Source organism: Bufo bufo, chromosome 10 (assembly GCF_905171765.1).
Source record: "Bufo bufo chromosome 10, aBufBuf1.1, whole genome shotgun sequence".
NCBI classification, from domain to species: Eukaryota; Metazoa; Chordata; class Amphibia; order Anura; family Bufonidae; genus Bufo; species Bufo bufo.
The window spans coordinates 149,284,529-149,307,782 of NC_053398.1; the positions used below are offsets into that span (position 1 = coordinate 149,284,529).

At 43.9% G+C, this 23,254-nt stretch overlaps 1 protein-coding gene across 2 annotated transcripts in view; it reads left to right on the forward strand.

The window, feature by feature from the left end:
- Positions 1 to 23,254, forward strand: part of ZNF469 (zinc finger protein 469) — a 456,265-nt gene that overhangs the window by 101,433 nt on the left and 331,578 nt on the right. For both annotated transcript variants that reach the window (XM_040410638.1, XM_040410639.1), the window contains exon 2: positions 5,715 to 5,768. The gene's annotated coding sequence lies outside the window, so the exon portion shown is untranslated. The remainder of the gene's footprint in view (positions 1 to 5,714; positions 5,769 to 23,254) is intronic.

Genomic DNA, 23,254 nt, shown 5'->3' on the forward strand with positions numbered 1-23,254 from the left:
TATACTGTGTGGGGCTGGGGGTGTTATACTATATACTGTGTGGGGATGGGGGTGTTATACTTTATACTGTGTGGGGCTGGGGGTGTTATACTATATACTGTGTGGGGCTGGGGGTGTTATACTATATACTGTGTGGGGCTGGGGGTGTTATACTTTATACTGTGTGGGATGAGGGTGTTATACTATATACTGTGTGGGGCTGGGGGTGTTATACTATATACTGTGTGGGGCTGGATGTGTTATACTATATACTGTGTGGGGATGGGGGTGTTATACTTTATACTGTGTGGGGCTGGGGGTGTTATACTATATACTGTGTGAGGCTGGGGGTGTTATACTATATACTGTGTGGGGCTGGAGGTGTTATACTATATACTGTGTGGGGCTGGGGGTGTTATACTATATACTGTGTGAGGCTGGGGGTGTTATACTATATACTGTGTGGGGATGGAGGTGTTATACTATATACTGTGTAGGAATAGGGGTGTTATACTATATACTGTGTGGGGATGGGGGTGTTATACTTTATACTGTGTGGGGCTGGAGGTGTTATACTATATACTGTGTGAGGCTGGGGGTGTTATACTATATACTGTGTGGGGCTGGGGGTGTTATACTATATACTGTGTAGAGATGGAGGTGTTATACTATATACTGTGTGAGGCTGGGGGTGTTATACTATATACTGTGTGGGGCTGGGGGTGTTATACTATATACTGTGTAGAGATGGAGGTGTTATACTATATACTGTGTGAGGCTGGGGGTGTTATACTATATACTGTGTGGGGCTGGAGGTGTTATACTATATACTGTGTGGGGCTGGGGGTGTTATACTATATACTGTGTGGGGATGGGGGTGTTATACTTTATACTGTGTGGGATGAGGGTGTTATACTATATACTGTGTGAGGCTGGGGGTGTTATACTAAATACTGTGTGGGGATGGGGGTGTTATACTATATACTGTGTGGGGCTGGGGGTGTTATACTATATACTGTGTGGGATGAGGGTGTTACACTATATACTGTGTGGGGCTGGGGGTGTTATACTATATACTGTGTAGGAATAGGGGTGTTATACTATATACTGTGTGGGGATGGGGGTGTTATACTTTATACTGTGTGGGGCTGGAGGTGTTATACTATATACTGTGTGGGATGAGGGTGTTATACTTTATACTGTGTGGGGATGGGGGTGTTATACTATATACTGTGTAGGGATGGGGGTGTTATACTTTATACTGTGTGGGGCTGGGGGTGTTATACTATATACTGTGTGGGGCTGAGGGTGTTATACTATATACTGTGTGGGGCTGGGGGTGTTATACCATATACTGTGTGGGGATGGGGGTGTTATACTATATACTGTGTGGGGCTGGGGGTGTTATACTTTATACTGTATAGGCATGGGGGTGTTATACTTTATAGTATACTGTGTGGGGCTGGGGGTGTTATACTTTATACTGTGTGGGGATGGGGGTGTTATACTTTATACTGTGTGGGGATGGGGCTATTTACCAGAAGAAAATAACCATAGGGCGGAACGTGAAAGGGGGAAGGTTGGAGGCAAGGGGCCCAAGATGGGCAAACAGCCTCGGGCCTACGATACACTTAATCCCCCCCCTGGGCAGCATAATCTGGTGAGTGGTGAGCTTTAAGGAGGGGATAACATCCATAATCCATGGCAGAGGATGATTATTCGCCCAGTTATCAATCATATCATTATTTAATGGTGGTCCTGGCACCATACTGATGGCATTATCTAATGTATTCTGCAATTACTAATAATGCATGGCCCCCTGCAGAGAATAAGGGCCACTTGTGAGGTCCTTAAAATGTATCATTTCCTTCATTCTTTCTTTATAACCTGGATAAGCAAGTAATGCCTGACAAAGTATAAACTGAGGCTGAAGGAACCTACTGTTCCCCTCCATCAAGGTGATTTATGTCTTGAAGACTGTGACTTTACAGAAAATAATACCCTGCCGTGAACACATGTGGCTGAATCCTTATCCACACACTATCCTGATAACTGCTCAGCAATTGTCTGAAATGTTGTTTATGAAGCACTCGGAATTAACTTTGCTTGAAGCATTAATGAACTACAAGATATATGGCAGCATGTAATCGGTCTCAATCAGATGTCCTGCACACCATCAAAGGTCACATAAGACACGGTGCAACAGGAGACTAGAAGTCCATTGATTCACAGAGATTCAATTCTGGGGGTTGATAATTGGATTTTATTTACTGGAAAGCATTGACACATCCTATGGGTTATTCATATTTACAGGAGGTATCATCGGAAAAGTTTACTCACATTCTATAGAACTGAAATCAGTTTTACCAGTGAAGGCTTCCCCCACTTCTGTAACCTTAGTTTACTGGGGGCTATAATTAGAGCTTGCCTTTTTCTATGGTCCTTGGGTACACCAAATCATTTGTGTCATGCACTGCCCTGAAATATTCATATTCATTCTGGCCAAGTGCTAACAAAGAAAAGCCACAGGGAATAAGATTTGTTCCTGGAAGAGGTATTTGCAGCGATGATACGATTTGATAGTAATGGAGAGGCGCACGGTGAGCACCCAGCCTAGTACTGCACACACCTGTCCACCATCATTACTCAGCGGAATGCTTCTGTTTGCTCTACACCGACCAGGCTATGTGCTGCTACCAGGAAAGCGTAATCATGAACGTGATCCTGGCCAGATTCCCCAGTATAAAAAACACACTCATTCATCACAAAAGGAAACTAGGAAAAAGGTAGCATAAATGTAAAGAGGCCTGATCATTTGCCGGAAATTAATCTTCCAACTTGGATGAACTTAACTGCTGCAGGCAGCAAGGAATTGCGGTGAAGGCCGATGACATATAGAGAATGCAGTCAGGGTGAGGCACGGCATATATACCAGGATATGGATATTAAAGGTAACCTACAAGTCTCTCCAACACGCAGAATGACTCACCGAGGATTTCTATCCTTATAACAAGAAAAGGGGCAGCAACTCTATCACCTCTTGACTCGGACAGAAAATCTCTATTGAAGAACAGACTGTGCCTATAAATGTGTGCTCATTATTATTAGCCGTCTGGACGCCAGTTTCCGCTCATCACCACTTGGCAGACAACGAGTATTTTATTCTGGACCCTGGTAGAGAGGTATACATAATACATTTCTGTCTCTGAGCTTACAGATCATGAGGTCCCAATTGTCAGTATCTGAGATTGGCTTATTGTGGCGCCCGCCTGCTGCTAACCCACCGGGGCCGGGAACTAAACAGTCTTTGAGGGCTTGGACACGTCTGAAACTCCTTCTCCGTCAGCTTAATATACATGGTGATTCATTCACCCCAATGATGCCTTCTTCCTTTATCCCTAGTTGTACGCTCCCACATTTTTCTCTCCCCACTGGGATCTGGCCTCATCTGGAAACTATCCCAGTTACTATTACATAGGACGCATGGTCCTTCACAGTGTGTATGCACTCAGGAAAACTCATTGGTATAATATAGGTCATCTGACATTGTTTGTTTCTAAAATGCCACCCTCAGTTGCTATGTATGTTGGAGGTGTGGTGGACGTCCTGGGCTGTGGTTTCATATCTGCTGGTCATACCCACTCCTTCAAACTTACTGGAAAGATATAGAGAATAAGATTAATTTGATTTGTTCCCCTGCGATTACACTTTCTCCGGAGTCAGTCTTGCTTATAGGGGTTATCCAATTCTAAAAATGCCCTCCACAATGCCCAGGCCCCTCCTATAGATCATATCCTGCTCCCTGGCACCGCTTCTCTCCGGATACCTGCACGGCTGCCGCTGCATCTCCCCATCAAGCAGATCAAAGCATCCAGTGACAAGGGGCGCAGCCAGTAGCAGGCTACGACAGTGACCAGGCTCCCTAGCATCGCGGGTGACATCATCCATGATGCAAGGGGGCTGGTCACTGTCGTGGCCTGCTATTGGCTGCGCCCCTTGTCACTTGATGCTTTGATCCGCGTGATGGGGAGATGCAGCGGCGGACGCATGCTTCTTGCTGCCATAGATCAGCTGTTCGTCAAGGAAGCCTTCAAACAAAATGAGATTGTCCAAAATGATCACAGTTATAAAATGAGAATGGAACTGTTCACTGTTACTGGAAATCATATACAACACCACTGATAAATATCGTGTCACTCATCATTCACGTTGCAGATCTTCATAAGTCTATGTGTGGTCCACAACTGACCTAAAAATGACCCTTCAAGTTGCTGTCGACTTTGGTTACTCCATTACTCCTGGTTACTTACCATTGTAAGTACAAAGTACAAATGTTATTGCCAGGGAAGCTGATGACTAGTCTTAATTAACTCCTTCCTGCCCTGCATATCTAGGGTTCGGGTAGGAGGTCTTTAAAGTGAGCCACCATACACTTACGCACTCACATGGCGTAAGTTGATGAGCTAAGCCCATGCCATCTGCTTTAGAAGCCACATGTAACATACAGCCCGTCATTGGTTGCAATGGTTGGGATTGGAACAAGCGCTGTGTCCATTTAAAAATGCTGTGGGCGAAAGTGACTGTGACAAGTGGAGAGAAAGATGGAGAGGTCCTCCTTGTTTCTCTCACAGCAAGATAGTAGGGTGCTGACTGGAAGCTTGTCATGGTCTTACCTGCTTGCTGCTCTCCTTCGTTTGACATGTGCTGGCGGCCATCTTGGGTCCTGGGTTTCTTGTAGCCTTCCACCCTGCGGCTCCTCCTTCCCCTGGGAGGAGCTGGATGCCTAGCTCATATATATAGGAGGTCTGTGGCTTCAGTTCCTTGCTTGGTCCTCTTGTGTTCACATGCTTCTAAGACTGCTGCTGCTTCTGGTTCCTGATCCTGGCTTCGTCTGACTACCCTGCTGGTTCCTGATCCTGGCTTCGTCTGACTACCCTGCTGGTTCCTGATCCTGGCTTCGTCTGACTACCCTGCTGGTTCCTGATCCTGGCTTCGTCTGACTACCCTTCTGGTTCCTGACCTCTGGCTTCGCAAAGACTCTGCTCGGTTTCACCATCCGTTTGGACTTTTGCTTTACAGCTTTATTTTCAATAAAGCCTTCTATTTTCACTTATCTCTTGTTGTACGTCTGGTTCATGGTTCCGTGACAAAGCTATGGCAGAGACAGAGCCAAATAGGCTGTATGTCAATAGAATACATTTGTGCCCATTCTAAACTCATGCATCTTGCTGATAAACTCCTACCTAGAGATACAACAAAAGATGAGCAGATCTATTCATGTGATCAGCCTGGCTCCAGCATGCAATGGAGGAACTGACTTGGCTAGATTGTGCTTCACGTTTGCTGAATATTCAATTTGCTGTCTGATCAGTAGAGTGATCATAATAAGTCACGGATACGCTGTGCCCCTAAGCACAATCCAGGACACAGTCTCATAATTAGGGTCAATCTGCCTTCACATGTGCTGGTCGGCCTCTGTCTCCGAGGGATTACAAAGTGAGGCTGAAAGTTCAAATCTATTTACTTTCCAGCGTTTGCCTTTGAAGGCACGGCACTGTACATCATTTTACGAGCAGTTTATTTCATGATCCAGAGCCAAAAGGCTGAGTGATCTGGTTCGGCAGCTCCTCGTCTCTAATCTCCACATCTATATTTAGGGTTAGGGTTGCAAGAAGATCTGCGGGAAACGTGAGAATTTCTCACTCTGATTTAACTGGGTTTTTCTTTTGTTGCAGACTTCATCGTTGGACGCCTGGCTCCACCTGCGGACCTGGACTATTCATCGTCAGGTAAGGGGCTGCCGTGACTTCACCTTTCTACTGTTGTGACTGGTAATAAAACTGATTAGACAGCATCAGGTCATTATAGGAAAGTTTCCAGATTCCCAGATTCTCACCACAGCCATAGACTGGGCAGAATGAAAAGTTAAAAATGAGCCCAATATATAAAAACTCAGGTCACTGGACAAGAGCCATATCTATGGGCATAGAGGAGTATATCAGTAAAGCTTTGTACCGTCAGTCAATTGCACAAGCAGATAAATCAATAAACAACAGGTTATTTCCATCTGATAAGATGATGGAATATGATAGATTGGGGTACAACCTATAAGACCTTCAACAGTCCCGATAATGAAGAGGATTCAGCACACAGGTACCCAAGCAACCAGTCTATGACAGAAATGTAAAGTGGTGCCAAAAGGGTTAATGGTCCGGCTGCAGATCTCTTCACTGACAAGTTAGAAGGCGATGCAGCTTTCAACCAGTGTAATGCCTCACTGTCAGGATCAGGGCCTCACCAATCATAAAGTGATGGCATTACCTAGGGACATACCATTATTATATATGATGAGAAAATATGTTTAAGACTGTTGTTCCGACTAGTGAAACCAGACCCAAGCTAGTAATCAGATTCTGTGAGAGGTTTTAAAACGTACGTAAATTATCAAAATGAAGACTGTGAAGAAACAGTTATGTTTGGGTGTCCCTTAAGTGTCTTTCAGTGGCACAGTAAGATGCATTTCTGTCAGAAGCAAGGGGTGTCTCCCTTCTGTCAATACTGCATGCCGTGACCTCACTTCCCACTATGTTTGTTTTCTTGTAGAGATCTCAGAAAGCTGATAAGGAGGGATAAATCACACTTACAGAATAGGCTCCTGTGATGTTCAGATGCAGTGTAGAAACAGTTATGTTATCAGGCTCATGATCCCTGCTAGTTCTGAAAAGCCCCCACTTCCTTTCTTCTGATCCTCTGTTTCCAGGGAAATGACAACAGGTAGTGGACTTCACAGCTTTTTGCTGGCATATTTTTTAAATGAAGTGAAGTCAGTCATGGGGTTTTCATTGACTATATATCCCTGGTTTTCAGTCCGGTATACATATTGTACGGTATATGAGAGAAAGGTAACAGCTGGTCTGCAACTAGAAAAATTACCTCTCATGCATATATTCTTATTTTACCCCACAAATGAGAGGTTTATCCAAATTAGTTCCCCTAATACTGGATCAGCAGCTCATTCGCATGGGTGGTCTCAAAACTGGCAAGATCTTGGCCAGCTCTTTCTCGGAAAATGATATCACTGAGTTTCCCCCTTCTCTGGTATTGTCTCTGGACCCAGATCCCGTGGCGTGGCAGACTCTGCAAATGGATGTTTTTCTTTCTTTTCCGTGGGACATGACAGAATTCAGACCTCATGTCTGGGTGCCAGACCTGCTGCTATATAACAATACAGCTTTTCTCAGACTTGGGATGTCCAAAATAAACCTTTGAAGTTAAAACTGATTGGAATAATGTCACTGATTGATTATTTCCAAGTTAATGATTATTTATTCCTTTACTCGACTTTCCACAATTACAGAACTCTTGATTGTGGAAAAAGACAGTTTGAAGACATTAAGTGCAATGCAATACTTCTGTGCAGAGCAGTCGTAGCCGTTAGTAGGAAATGATTCCAGTAGATGAAAGCTAAACGATGTCAGTACAGAGCGTATTAAATCTCTCCAGACATACCTCTGCAAGAACGTAAAACACAATTCCACAATTAATGGCAATTAATACAAACATCATTATTAAAGTTCTATTTCCTATGTTACACAGAAAAGACATTTAAGACAAAGTTTGTTAAATAACTCTTCTAGATTCTAGTTTCCTTCCTGCTTTGCTGAGTGGCAGCACATACCCCTGAGAATGGCTTTCTCTGATGCTATTTGGCACCCCCTGCTGAGCAATGGACTCTGTCTGAACTGTCAAGGCAGTTACTGGGGTATACCGGCTTTGCAATTGTCAGCATCAATTGACAGGAAACAACACATGCTATGACTTATTAACAGTAACTATTTATCTGTAAAGGCCCATTTTCCTGCGCTCCATTGCGGTCATGTGACATTTCACGCTCTGTTGGCTCCCGTCTATATCTGAGGTGTGGTAAGGCTTGTAAGGCTCTGCTCTGTCAACACAATGCCATCAATTACCTCACCTCTGAGGCCAGTGCTCATTCTCCTGGGCTCTGCCCTGTACATGGGATGTCAGCAATGATATGGCCTAAAATCTATATCGCAATATCATTTGAAGCATGTGCGATATAACGATATATCACAATATATTCTTCTGTATTTATACAAATGACATGGCCATCATCATCCATGTCCCCCAGCCAGCGCCATCAGCCCCATGCCAATGCCATCATCATGTCCCCCAGCGCCATCAGTCCCATGCCAATGCCATCATGTCCCCCAGCCAGCGCCATCAGTCCCATGCCATTGCCTTATCATCCATGTCCCCAGCCAGCGACATCAGCCCCATGCCAATGCAGTAATTTATACAACAAAATCTGTTATATGTGAAGGCTCCCTAATAGAATCAGAATTTTTTATGTTTCCATGAAAGAACTTTGAGTATTTTATAAAATAAAATAATGAAAAAAGGCAATAGCTATGGGTAAGAACCAGGGCAATGAATTGGAAGCACGCAGAAATAAAATGCTGCATTAACGGCTTCAGTTTATGGGAACGGCCAATTGAATTTGCCACGGCCAACCTTCTTTATCCCTGTTGAGCACTGTGGGGAGTTAAATGGTGTAGAGCCTGGGAGGCAGTATTCGTCCCTGGTTTGATCCCATCCTGCTCCACACCCACGTGCTGTCACTACGCTGCCTCATATGCAGACACAGATAATTAGCGTAGGGTCGTCCAGGAGCTATGCTATGTCCTACACACACTGTTTCCTCACAAAGTGTGCCGGACACACTCGCTTTGTGTATCACTGCTTTGGCTACAGTCACCGATGCATTATTGGACGAGTCAAACATTTCACTCCCAGTGTCAGTTTAATGGTCCGGAACCGTAGCAGTGAGGCTGTGGAAAATTTAATATTTTACAGGGAAAGTCATAGGACTGGGTCTATTTACTTATAGGGGGCTTATTGCAAATCGTGAAGGATTGAGAAATGTAACTGAAGAATGAATGTGATTAACTACTAATTGGTAACCAATTCGCATACTACATGTGCAAACTATTAACTGCCTGAATAAAGTACGTTAAGAACATTTTATTAAATATTTATTAAAAATTGGTTCTCCACCAAATCTAACAATCAGGCTGGTGGTGCGAGTCGGAGTATAGAAAGTGAATATATATACACTATCTCCACAACTCACACCCCCATAAAACGTCTCCCTTGAAAAATGTGGGAGCTACATAAAGCCCACAGGGATAGTGGAGTGATTCGGTCCAAACCAATAGATGTGTGGTCTATCCTTTAAGTAAACAATCTCCTCTAGAGATATCGGAGTAAAGGATATGACCACTGGTAATATTATTTCAATGGACCGCCTCTCCACTGGTGTTACTCTGTTAAAACTGAACATGGAAAGGCGCTCTGAAGAATGAATGTGATCAAAATCTGTGAATGAAACACCTTCACAATCAAAAAGTATAGCAAATTACCGTCTACATTACTGCACAAACACAGCAGTGCCTGAATTTATTCTGCTCAAACCGTGGGCATCATATTCTCCACGTGATTACTAACAGATGCATCCAGCCATCAAATCTAGACAAGCTTTAACAATAGAATGCAATTACATGTGCAGTTTGGGCCGCAGGGATGGTACCTACTGGAACGCACCTTGACTTGCCTCTTGAAACATAGGTACCATCCACGTGAGCTCCAGCAACTAGTAGTAACCGCAGTACCCACAGCTCAAGTGACACGTGTAACAGCTTCCTTCAGAATAAGTTTCAGAGCATTGTCACAGGATTTCGCCCCTAAGGCAATCCAGCACTGTGGATAGAAATGCCCCGGCCACCTGTGTTATAACTGTAAAGTGGGAACATCTAAAAGTCAAAGAAGAAGAGAACAGAGAACTGAAGAAGAAAGCAATGGAAGGGGCTCTGCAGGAGGGGACCAGCTTCACACTACTGTCCAGAGTCTCAGATGGGTTATACAAGCCCATATGCAAGTGGGGTTAAGGTGAAGACATACATTTGGCCTCACACTGTGTGGTTGTGAGGTTGTTTCCTTTGTGTTCTCTCCTGTTACTGGAGTTCCTTGGTAAAGCTCTTTCACTTTGGGATGCGAGTTCTATAATGCAGGGGGACACGACACATATTACATGCCTGTATCACAACTAATTAAGGCTACTCTCACACTGGCGTTTTGGCTTTCTGTTTTGTGAGATGCGTTCAGGGCTCAGCGGTCCAAAACGGATCAGTTTTGCCCTAATGCGTTCTGAATGGAAAAGGATCAGTTTACCTCCGATCAGTCTCCATTCCGCTTTGGAGATAGACACCAAAACAAGCAGAGGAAACTAAGCCAAACTTTCACACTCGCACTTGGTGCGGATGGATCTGCACAGACGGATCCGTTCAGATAATACAACCGTCTGCCATGGTTACCGATCGGAGCCCCAGCGATTAAACTGGGACTCCGATCGGAACTCTCTGCTGCCACCAATGATTGGGCGGGGGGGGGGAGAGGGGAGGCCGCACACTGGCCACCAATGATATTACAATAAAGGGAGGGAGGGGGGGCCGACAGAGGCCGCACACGGGCCACCAATGATATTACAATAGAGGGAGGGGGGGCAGGGGGATGCCGCACACTGGCCACCAATTATATTACAATAGAGGGAGGGGGGACCGCACACTGGCCACCAATGATATTACAATAGAGGGAGGGGGGGCAGGGGGATGCCGCACACTGGCCACCAATTATATTACAATAGAGGGAGTGGGTGCCGCACACTGGCCACCAATGATATTCAAACTGGGGAGGGAGGGGGGTCTGCCCCCTGCTGCCTGGCAGCCCCTGATCTCTTACAGGGGGCTATGATACGCACAATTAACCCCTTCAGGTGCGGCACCTGAAGGGTTAATTGTGCTGATCACAGCCCCCTGTAAAAGATCAGGTGCTGCCAGGCAGCAGGGGGCAGTCATGTACACAGTTCGTAGTATATTCTAACTAGAAGCGTCCCCATCACCATGGGAACGCCTCTGTGTTAGAATATACTGTCGGATCTGAGTTTCACGATGTAACTCAAATCCGATGGTATATTCTAACATAGAGGCGTTCCCATGGTGATGGGGACGCTTCAAGTTAAAATATACCATCGGATTGGAGAAAACTCCGATCCTATGGTATATTAACTCCTGACTTTACATTGAAAGTCAATGGGGGACGGATCCGTTTGCAATTGCACCATATTGTGTCAACGTCAAACGGATCCATCCACATTGACTTGCATTGTAAGTCAGGACGGATCCGTTTGGCTCCGCACGGCCAGGCGGACACCAAAACGACTTTTTTTTCATGTCCATGGATCCTCCAAAAATCAAAGAAGACCCACGGACGAAAAAACGGTCACGGATCACGGAAAAACGTAACCCGTTTTTGCGGACCGGAAAAAAAAAAGGTCGTGTGCATGAGGCCTAAGGGACTGGACAAAAATCATCAGGGAATGATGACCTCCAGATACTGGACAGGAATCAAGCAAATCAGGAATTAGGCACCCCAAGATAAAGATGCCTGGATGGCTGTCTGGCTATCTCTGAAGGGGTTAACACGGGTGTGCGTCTTTGGTAGTTTGTAGTTGTCATAGTGAGTGATTTTTACTATTTGCCTTGGAGCTTTTATAACCTCATCTTCATTATTTTTCCAGCAGAATAAAAGCATCTTGACGTTTAGTCGAATACCTTTTATCTTTGCTCTTCAAGGGTCGGGGGCCACAATTTCCTGCCATGATTTTGCCTTCTGACAGCAACATTAAACCGTAAACAATCGGCTTTGGAGTAGAAACCGCTCTCTTCAGCAAATGAACGGTGACATCACACGGTCTGTACACAGCTGACATTTCTGCCATGATATACACGACACAGACTGAAGACCAGAGCCTCAAACTCTGCTGCTATTGTTTGCATATACAGTGGGGGAAATAATTATTTGACCCCTCACTGATTTTGTAAGTTTGTCCAATGACAAAGAAATGAAAAGTCTCAGAACAGTATCATTTCAATGGTAGGTTTATTGTAACAGTGGCAGATAGCACATCAAAAGGAAAATCGAAAAAATAACTTTAAATAAAAGATAGCAACTGATTTGCATTTCATTGAGTGAAATAAGTATTTGAACCCCTACCAACCATTAAGAGTTCTGGCTCCCACAGAGTGGTTAGACACTTCTACTCAATTAGTCACCCTCATTAAGGACACCTGTCTTAACTAGTCACCTGTATAAAAGACACCTGTCCACAGAATCAATCAATCAAGCAGACTCCAAACTCTCCAACATGGGAAAGACCAAAGAGCTGTCCAAGGATGTCAGAGACAAAATTGTAGACCTGCACAAGGCTGGAATGGGCTACAAAACCATTAGCAAGAAGCTGGGAGAGAAGGTGACAACTGTTGGTGCGATTGTTCGAAAATGGAAGGAGCACAAAATGAACATCAATCGACCTCGCTCTGGGGCTCCACGCAAGATCTCACCTCGTGGGGTGTCAATGGTTCTGAGAAAGGTGAAAAAGCATCCTAGAACTACACGGGAGGAGTTAGTTAATGACCTCAAATTAGCAGGGACCACAGTCACCAAGAAAACCATTGGAAACACATTACACCGCAATGGATTAAAATCCTGCAGGGCTCGCAAGGTCCCCCTGCTCAGGAAGGCACATGTGCAGGCCCGTCTGAAGTTTGCCAATGAACACCTGAATGATTCAGAGAGTGACTGGGAGAAGGTGCTGTGGTCTGATGAGACCAAAATAGAGCTCTTTGGCATTAACTCAACTCGCTGTGTTTGGAGGAAGAAAAATGCTGCCTATGACCCCCAAAACACCGTCCCCACCGTCAAGCATGGGGGTGGAAACATTTTGCTTTGGGGGTGTTTTTCTGCTAAGGGCACAGGACAACTTATTCGCATAAACGGGAAAATGGACGGAGCCATGTATCGTGAAATCCTGAGCGACAACCTCCTTCCCTCTGCCAGGAAACTGAAAATGGGTCGTGGATGGGTGTTCCAGCACGACAATGACCCAAAACATACAGCAAAGGCAACAAAGGAGTGGCTCAAGAAGAAGCACATTAAGGTCATGGAGTGGCCTAGTCAGTCTCCGGACCTTAATCCAATCGAAAACCTATGGAGGGAGCTCAAGCTCAGAGTTGCACAGAGACAGCCTCGAAACCTTAGGGATTTAGAGATGATCTGCAAAGAGGAGTGGACCAACATTCCTCCTAAAATGTGCGCAAACTTGGTCATCAATTACAAGAAACGTTTGACCTCTGTGCTTGCAAACAAGGGTTTTTCCACCAAGTATTAAGTCTTTTTTTGTTAGAGGGTTCAAATACTTATTTCACTCAATGAAATGCAAATCAGTTGCTATCTTTTATTTAAAGTTATTTTTTCGATTTTCCTTTTGATGTGCTATCTGCCACTGTTACAATAAACCTACCATTGAAATGATACTGTTCTGAGACTTTTCATTTCTTTGTCATTGGACAAACTTACAAAATCAGTGAGGGGTCAAATAATTATTTCCCCCACTGTACATTTCCCCAAGGCGGCGATCACATCTCTATTGCCAGTGCAATTCCATCTTGAGGACGTATATGGGGATCTTATATGTATAAAGTCTTTTTCTTGCTGTATTTGCCTGATGTAAATGATGAGGGATGACCAAGAATGGGTTGCATCTTGGTAATACTATAGCACCGGACCCCAGCTATTACTGGTTGTGTATCTGGGTAATACTATAGTACTGGACCCCCGATATTACTGGTTGTGTATACTGGTAATATTATAGCACCGGACCCCAGATATTACTGGTTGTATATCTTGGTAATACTATAGCACCGGACCCCAGCTATTACTGGTTGTGTATCTGGGTAATACTATAGCACCGGACCCCAGCTATTACTGGTTGGGTATCTGGGTAATACTATAGTACCGGACCCTCGATATTACTGGTTGTGTATCCTGGTAATGATATAGCACTAGACCCCCGATTCTACTGGTTATGTATCCTGGTAATACTATAGCACCGGACCTCCCCAGATATCACTGGTTGTGTATCTGGGTAATACTATAGCACCGGACCTCCTCAGATATTACTGGTTGTACATCTGGGTAATACTATAGTACCAGACCCCAGATATTACTAGTTGTGTATCCTGGTAATACTATAGCACCAGACCACAGCTATTACAGCTTGTGTATCCTGGAAATACTATAGCACCGGACCCCAGCTATTACTGGTTGTGTATCTGGGTAATACTATAGTACCGGACCTCCTCAGATATTACTGGTTGTGTATCCTGGTAATATTATAGCACTGGACCCCCGATTCTACTGGTTATGTATCCTGGTAATACTATAGCACCTGACCTCAGATATTACTGGTTGTGAAGTGCTTTAGCTATTGACTGATAGGCTCTTGGGAATCCCACAGATGTTGATCTCCTTCCCCATCTTTATTTGTTTAAGTGGCACAAACCTTACTTGTTAGAAATTCTTCCAAGGGCTTCTTGACCACCACAATTAGCTTCCTATACATTATCTTTTTTTTGTTTCCTTTGTCCATTACTTTTGGGAACTGTTTCAATTTCTGTGTGCTTGGTCACCTCTTGACTTCCCATTGCATGTTCTTTCACATTATCAGATCCCTATTCAGTATGGTACTTGTGGGATATTTTGATTTGCAAACTTTCTTACTGTGGTAAATTAAGGAGCATCTTCTAGTCTTCCCCATGCTCTGATATGAAGTTAGATAATGCAGATGCATGTGGACCACCATCACCTTTGCAGATTTGGCCATATCCACTTTGATTAAGTTTACAATATGTCACCTGGATGGCTCCAATTACACCAAGGAGTCGACACTGTTAAGTGATATATTTTGTATAGTAGAAAGTTTCCTACTTTATGTACACATTACAGCTACTGATAAGAGTATAGGGTTAAGTCAGTTTCTCTAGAGAAAATGCTTGGGACGCATGTACAGTCGTGGCCAAAAGTTTTGAGAATGACATAAATATTGGAAATTGGAAAAGTTGCTGCTTAAGTTTTTATAATAGCAATTTGCATATACTCCAGAATGTTATGAAGAGTGATCAGATGAATTGCATAGTCCTTCTTTGCCATGAAAATTAACATAATCCCCCAAAAACCTTTCCACTGCATTTCATTGCTGTCATTAAAGGACCTGCTGAGATCATTTCAGTAATCGTCTTGTTAACTCAGGTGAGAATGTTGACGAGCACAAGGCTGGAGATCATTATGTCAGGCTGATTGGGTTAAAATGGCAGACTTGACCTGTTAAAATGAGGGTGATGCTTGAAATCATTGTTCTTCCATTGTTAACCATGGTGACCTGCAAAGAAACGCGTGCAGCCATCATTGCGTTGCATAAAAATGGCTTCACAGGCAAGGATATTGTGGCTACTAAGATTGCACCTCAATCAACAATTTATAGGATCATCAAGAACTTCAAGGAAAGATGTTCAATTCTTGTTAAGAAGGCTTCAGAGCGTCCAAGAAAGTCCAGCAAGCGCCAGGATCGTCTCCTAAAGAGGATTCAGCTGCGGGATCGGAGTGCCACCAGTGCAGAGCTTGCTCAGGAATGGCAGCAGGCACGTGTGAGCGCATCTGCACGCACAGTGAGGCCAAGACTTTTGGAAGATGGCCTGGTGTCAAGAAGGGCAGCAAAGAAGCCACTTCTCTCCAAAAAAACATCAGGGACAGATTGATCTTCTGCAGAAAGTCTGGTGAATGGACTGCTGAGGACTGGGGCAAAGTCATATTCTCCGATGAAGCCTCTTTCCGATTGTTTGGGGCATCTGGAAAAGGGCTTGTCCGGAGAAGAAAAGGTGAGCGCTACCATCAGTCCTGTGTCATGCCAACAGTAAAGCATCCTGAGACCATTCATGTGTGGGGTTGCTCATCATCCAAGGGAGTGGGCTCACTCACAATTTTGCCCAAAAACACAGCCATGAATAAAGAATGGCACCAAAACACCCTCCAACAGCAACTTCTTCCAACAATCCAACAACAGTTTGATGAAGACCACTTGAAAAATAGCAAAAAAAACCTATTTAGCATGGCTGGATCTTAACCAGGTTCCAAGTAGAGCTTCAACATGCAACAAGAAGAAATGGGAGTGAGACAAAACATTTTTTGAGCATTCAATTAATTGAAAATAACAATTAAACTGAAACAGGCTGTTTTTCAGCTGATCAACATTTTAGGACCACATGCTTTTAAAAGGCCAAATCTGTGCAAAGATGTGGATTCATTGTCATGTTCTGTCAGGTAGTCACACGTTGTGATGGCAAAGGCAAAAAAACTCTCCCTTTTTGAACGTGGTCGGGTTGTTGAACTGCATAAGCAGGGTCTCTCACAACGCGCCATCGCTGCTGAGGTGGGACGCAGGAAGACAGTCATTTGGAATTTCTTAAATGATCCTGAGGCTTATGGAACAAAAAAGTCAAGTGGAAGACCCAAAAAAATTTCATCAGCACTGAGCCGGAGGATCCAATGGGCTGTCCGTCAAGACACTGGACGATCCTCGACCCAAATTAAGGCCCTTACTGGTGCTGACTGCAGCCCCATAACCATCAGACGGCATCTGAGACTGAAGGGCTTCAAAAACAAAAAACGTCTTCAAAGACCTCGTCTCCTTGAACGTCGCAGAACTGCTCGTTTGGACTTTGCAAGAGAGCACCAAACATGGGACATTCAAAGGTGGAAGAAAGTTTTATTCTGTGATGAGAAAAAATTTAACCTTGATGGTCCTGATGGTTTCCAACGTTACTGGCATGACAAGCAGATCCCACCTGAGATGTTTTCTACGCGCCACAGTGGAGGGGGCGCCATAATGGTCTGGGGTGCTTTTTCCTTCAGTGGAACAATGGAGCTTCAGGAAGTGCAGGGGCGTCAAACGGCCGCTGGCTATGTCCAGATGTTGCAGAGAGCATTCCTCATGACTGAGGGCCCTCGTTTGTGTGGTAACGACTGGGTTTTTCAACAGGACAACGCTACAGTACACAATGCCCGCAGGACAAGGGACTTCTTCCAGGAGAATAACATCACTCTTTTGGCCCATCCTGCGTGTTCCCCTGATCTAAATCCAATTGAGAACCTTTGGGGATGGATGGCAAGGGAAGTTTAGAAAAATTGACAACAGTTCCAGACAGTAGATGGCCTTCGTGCGGCCATCTTCACCACTTGGAGAAATGTTCCCACTCACCTCATGGAAACGCTTGCATCAAGCATGCCGAAACGAATTTTTGAAGTGATAAACAATAACGGCGGAGCTACTCAATACTGAATTCATGTTTGGAAGTTGGATTTCTGTTTTGGGGGGGTTTCATTTTTTTTTTTTGGAGGTGTGGTCCTAAACTTTTGATCAGCTGAAAAACAGCCGGTATCAGTTTATTCGTTGTTTTCATTAAATTGAATGCTCAAAAATGTTTTGTCTCCCTCTTTCTTCTTGTTGCATGTTGAAGCTCTACTTGGAACCTTGTTAAGATCCAGCCATGCTAAGTAGGATTTTTGGCCATTTTTCAAGTGGTCTTAAACTTCTGATCAGGACTGTAAAATGAGGTAGTACAGCGGAAGTACAGTAATCTACTTAAATCTGGCATCATAACTGCCAGAAAATACTACTTACAAAGCCGACAGTACATTAACTGAATGCTGACCCCAAATAAGTCTGTGAGCTTTAATTCATTGTCAAGTGGGCACGGTAGAGGAGAATGTGTTGGACCATTTTATTACAGGCAGAGTAATTGCCAGCAGCCTAGTAAAGAGGTCAAGGATCATATTTCATTTTCCACTTTTATTGCCTTGTAATCAATGTAATAATAGACCCTTTCTCTGGGCCCAAAGTGTCTTTATGGACTGAATTTCAAGGCTGAGGTCAAGAGGCCTATAGGAGTGTAAAAAAAACTAGAGTTTAAAAAGGCAAATTGCAAAATCATTTTACTTCCAGATCACAACAATAACAAAATGTCTACACTTTGTATTAACGCTTTACAGAAAGTAAAGAAAAAGGAATATTTTAGGCAAAATAGCAGTACCAACATTTAATGTATAAACCATTTTTTTTTTTTTGAGAATTCACTTTTCTTTTAATGAACGAACTAATATTCAGTGGTATAAGACCTTGTTCACACTTCAGTGTTCGGACAGTGATTTCTATCAGTGATTTGTGAGCCAAAACCAGGTGCAGCTCTAAACATAGAACAGGTGCAGATCTTTCCATTATACTTTGTGTCAGGAATAGGGACCGCCTTATTCCTAGTTATTATGATTGCTGTGATATTATATGTTTTATGGTTATGTGTTGTGGTGTAACATAGTCCAGTGTGATTCACATTCATATACAGAATGTATTTATGTATTTGTGTTGCCAGGCCAGCAGCCTTTGATGAATTGGTTGAAGGCTGCATATAGGCCGAGTTGTCTGCCTCATACCTGGGTAAACAGCAGCCTGCTCCCCGGGAGTAGTCAGCACAGAGATACTAACCAGGATAGGCCCATTTGCTGGTCACACTCTGGACAGGGGACAGCAGACTCTCCGGCGCCGTGTGTCAGCATGGGGGCTTCATAGCAAAGAATGAACAATAAGTTGTAATCCGTCATAACTTGTTCAGGATGGGGCTGACGTCGCCAAAACCCAGCTTATCATCTCCGGTATGATGGGGGCATCACATGGACACCAGACATGGCGTATCAACTCGCCTTTATCTTCTTAAAATAAGGATCTCATCTTCCGAGCGCCCTGGACGTGTCTCGTTTGATATGCTAGGACTCGGAACGATGAGATATGAATTATGAAGACGGTCTGGGGTCTGTAGTTTACCAGTTGCCCTGGTGAAGGTATCTTTTTGATATTTTCATACCTGTTCCCTAGATGGCCAGGGGGCCGGCTGCATGGGTAATGAAGCTCGGCCAGAGGGGCCGAGTCAGAGGTGGGAGTGAGAACCCCCTCAGACCTGCCCCGGAGGAAAGGCATAAACATGCAATCCCTGGATATTTGGGGTCACAAAGTGGGAGATCCAATCGAATTGGTTTGTGCACCAGTACTCTGCCCAAATCTCCTGGGAGGAAAGGACTTTTACCACACAACTGCTAAGTATTAGAACTTTCTTTGTTTTCTCCTTTTTATTCTACAATTGTTTGCCATTTATGTACGTCTCTTGTTAATCATTTTTTAGAACCAAGTGCTGTCTATTTTTTATACATTAAACCTAAAAGTTTGATGGTTTGTCTTGTAACCTTAAGAACCTGTTCGCCCCATGAAGAGTGTGTGTGCAGTCTGAGGCGGTATGTGGTTTTCCATGAGGCTTGCTATCGTGTGGGTGTCTGCTGCGAGTGGAACACTCAGGGGTGTCCTGTCCACCTTATAACTGACGGGTGGTGGCAGTGAAAGTTTAGTGTTAGTGCGCGGGTGTGCTTGCAGGCTTCAGGTGGCGATTTATGCTTGAGTTATGGCCCAGCATTGGGCGTAACGGCGTGTGAGGTCAATCGGCCTGAAAGGCTTGGGCATCCCTTGTCACTTGACGTGGTGGGCTGGTCAGGTCCCCGGTACGTGACACCATGTCTTTGTACAGGCTTCACTTCTGGTTTTGGCTCACAAATGACTGATGGAATTCACTGACCAAACACTGAAGTGTGAATGAGGCCTAACTATTGTTCCTGAGAACTGCTTGCCAACTGTGCTGCATAGAATCGACCGGCTTCTGGCCCCTCTGACCAGGTCTTCCAGTGCAGGATGATTGGGCTACATTCCACAGTTCCATATTATACCTCAAACACTATTTCTGATGTCACCCCACAAATTCTCTGGGATTGAGGTTGGGGATTGGGCAGCCGCTCCATTACTCAATCTTGTCTGTCTGTGACCAGGATTCTGTTCCCTTACTGTTGTGCCATTGGTCACTGTCATGTTAAAACACCCATTAAACTACATTTCTTTTTCGGCATAGGGAAACATGATCTCCTACAGAATTCTGACCTATTGAAACTGATCCATGATCTCTCATATGCGATAAATGAATTGCCGCCATTGTGTCCTCTTTCAGCGATGTCCTCATTTTATCTATATGAATTTTGCAAATAAAGATTATTATTGTTTTCATGCGGTCTGGCAGTTTTTTTTATAGGTATTTATGCGATAAATAGGCCCAACCCCATGGTATGAGAACCATCCTCAAATCAGGATTTCTGCCCCACTGTGCTTTACATTGTACTGTGGCTTCAATTTAGTGCTCGGGGGGCGTCTGATATACTGTCTACAGCCACTAGACCCAAAAGAATAATATTGCTTTTATTAGTCCCCAAAATGTTGTGCCATTTTTCTTAGGGCCAGCCAAGGGGTTCATTGGCAAATTTTAACCTTTTCAGGAACGTCTTTTTTCAAGAGTTTGCATGGAGTTATTGGTGGTAACTTGGCTTCACTTCATCCCTGGTGACTTCAGATCTTCTTTCATCTTTCTGGAAGTGATCATTGGCTTTAGACTGTAGCAGTGCTCATGGTAACTTCAGATCTTCTTTCTGGAGGTGATCATAGGCTTCACTTCATCATTTTCTGACTGTAGCAGTGCTCATGGTAAATTCTGATCTTCTTTCATCTTTCTGGAGGTAATCATTGGCTTCACTTCATAATCTCCACTTCATAATACGCCCACGCTGGCTCCGTGCTCTATCCCATGCTGGTGTCCCATAGGGATGCGCGCCCGCTATTTCCTGTCATTTATGTTTCCAGGGGCGTGTGCTTCCTGCCTCCCAGCATGGTCCCTGGGCAGGGTTATAAGTTTAAATAGTAGTTTAGTCTCCTAGGAAGTTGCCTGAGCATGTAGTTACTAACAGTAATAGCAAAGGTGTTCTGATCTGATCTTCTGTGATTGACCCAGCCTGTTTGACCATTCTGTTTGCCTGCCGCCTGCATCGACTGCTGGACCTGTCTGACCCTGAGCCTGTCTGATCCTCTGTACCACGCTACTATCTGATAACAGCTTCTGACTTCTGGCTTGTCTCTAACCACACTTCAGCTTCTGCCTCTAAGAATCATCATCATCTGCTGCCTTTACTCCAGTCTTCTCTACAATACCACTTCTCGCCACCGTGTCTGCTACTGGTTCACGCTAACTACAGTTCTTACTGCAACTTGAGCTACTGTAGCGTTACCTGTTGTCTGACACTGTGAGTCAGCTGTCACCCAGATTAGCTAATCCTGTAGGTAGTGGTTCAGTTTCTCTCTTGCTGTGTTCTGTCCTGTCTCCTATGGGAGTGCTGAATAACCCTCTAAGGGTTAGTGGCTGCCATCCCTTGGTTGACACAGAGAATTCACACTCTGTGGTTTGACCAGGGTGTCCCATCCACTGGTCGTAACACAGATCTTCTTTCATATTTCTGAAGGTGATCATTGGCTTTACTTCATTATCTTCTGATTGTAGCAGTGCTCACTGGTGACTTCAGATCCTCTTTCTTTTTTCTGGCGGTGATCACTGGCTTCGGTGCATAGTTTTTGGATTGTTGCAGGACTCACTGATGACTTCAGATCATTTTTCATCTTTCTGGAGGTGATAATTGGCTGAGCCTTTGCTACTTTGGCTATTCTTCCATCCACTCACACAGTAGTTCTTAGCTTCCTTCTGTGTCTTTCATGGTTTGGTTGCCTCTTCAAGAAATTTGACATTATTTTAGCTGAGCGGAGCCTATCACTTGCTACACTTCTCTGTATGTTTTTTACTCTCAAATAAAATTTTTAATCAAAGTATGTTCTTCATCAGAACAATGTCTGGAACGAACATTTCTGTAAGTATTTCAGAAGAAAATGCACCATAACTAACATGTGCAACATTTGCAACTTTCCTACCTTAAATAAGGGCCAAAATTAAAACCTAATTAACTCATCACTGCTATTATTTAAGCCCCTTTTAATTAATGATTAAATCATTCAGAATGAGCAGGGTGCATGTCCTGTTGGGTCTGTTTTGTTCTATTACTCTACTGCACTTACAGGTAAATTATTTGCTATGTAGAAATATCACTTAAACCAAGAACACTGAATTACAGGTTAATAATATTGGACTGCTATTATTTTTAACACAACTGTAATTACATGGTATGCTAAATCTGTGCACATCTAAACATACTAAATCAGAATCTCTTGGACTTCAGTTTCTCCAGTCCTTTTAAACTGATTAAAATGCCCAACCTTCAAGGTAGTTTGAGTGTCAATGGAACACATGACATAATGCATCCATTTGCGCTTGTTTGCAATGGCCTTATTACACAGCCTGATCTATACTTTATACTAAAAGAACAGAGCTCATTGTCGGGGGTGATGGGCAGAATAATGAATGTAGCTCTGGAGTACAGAACAGACTGTGATGGAGAATCTGCATAGGACATAGCATCCAGCTGTGGAATATAATACAGGATGTAACTCAGGATCAGTACAGGATAAGTAATGTATGTACACAGTGACTGCACCAGCAGAATAGTGAGTGCAGCTCTGGAGTATAATGCAGGATGTAACTCAGGATCAGTACAGGATAAGTAATGTATGTACACAGTGACTGCACCAGCAGAATAGTGAGTGCAGCTCTGGAGTATAATACAGGATGTAACTCAGGATCAGTACAGGAGAAGTAATGTATGTACACAGTGACTGCACCAGCAGAATAGTGAGTGCAGCTCTGGAGTATAATACAGGATGTAAGTCAGGATCAGTACAGGATAAGTAATGTATGTACACAGTGACTGCACCAGCAGAATAGTGAGTGCAGCTCTGGAGTATAATACAGGATGTAACTGAGGATCAGTACAGGATAAGTAATGTATGTACACAGTGACTGCACCAGCAGAATAGTGAGTGCAGCTCTGGGGTATAATACAGGATGTAACTCAGAATCAGTACAGGATAAGTAATGTATGTACACAGTGACTGCACCAGCAGAATAGTGAGTGCAGCTCTGGGGTATAATACAGGATGTAACTCAGGATCAGTACAGGATAAGTAATGTATGTACACAGTGACTGCACCAGCAGAATAGTGAGTGCAGCTCTGGAGTATAATGCAGGATGTAAGTGAGGATCAGTACAGGATAAGTAATGTATGTACACAGTGACTGCACCAGCAGAATAGTGAGTGCAGCTCTGGAGTATAATACAGGATGTAACTCAGGATCAGTACAGGATAAGTAATGTATGTACACAGTGACCGCACCAGCAGAATAGTGAGTGCAGCTCTGGAGTATAATACATGATGTAACTCAGGATC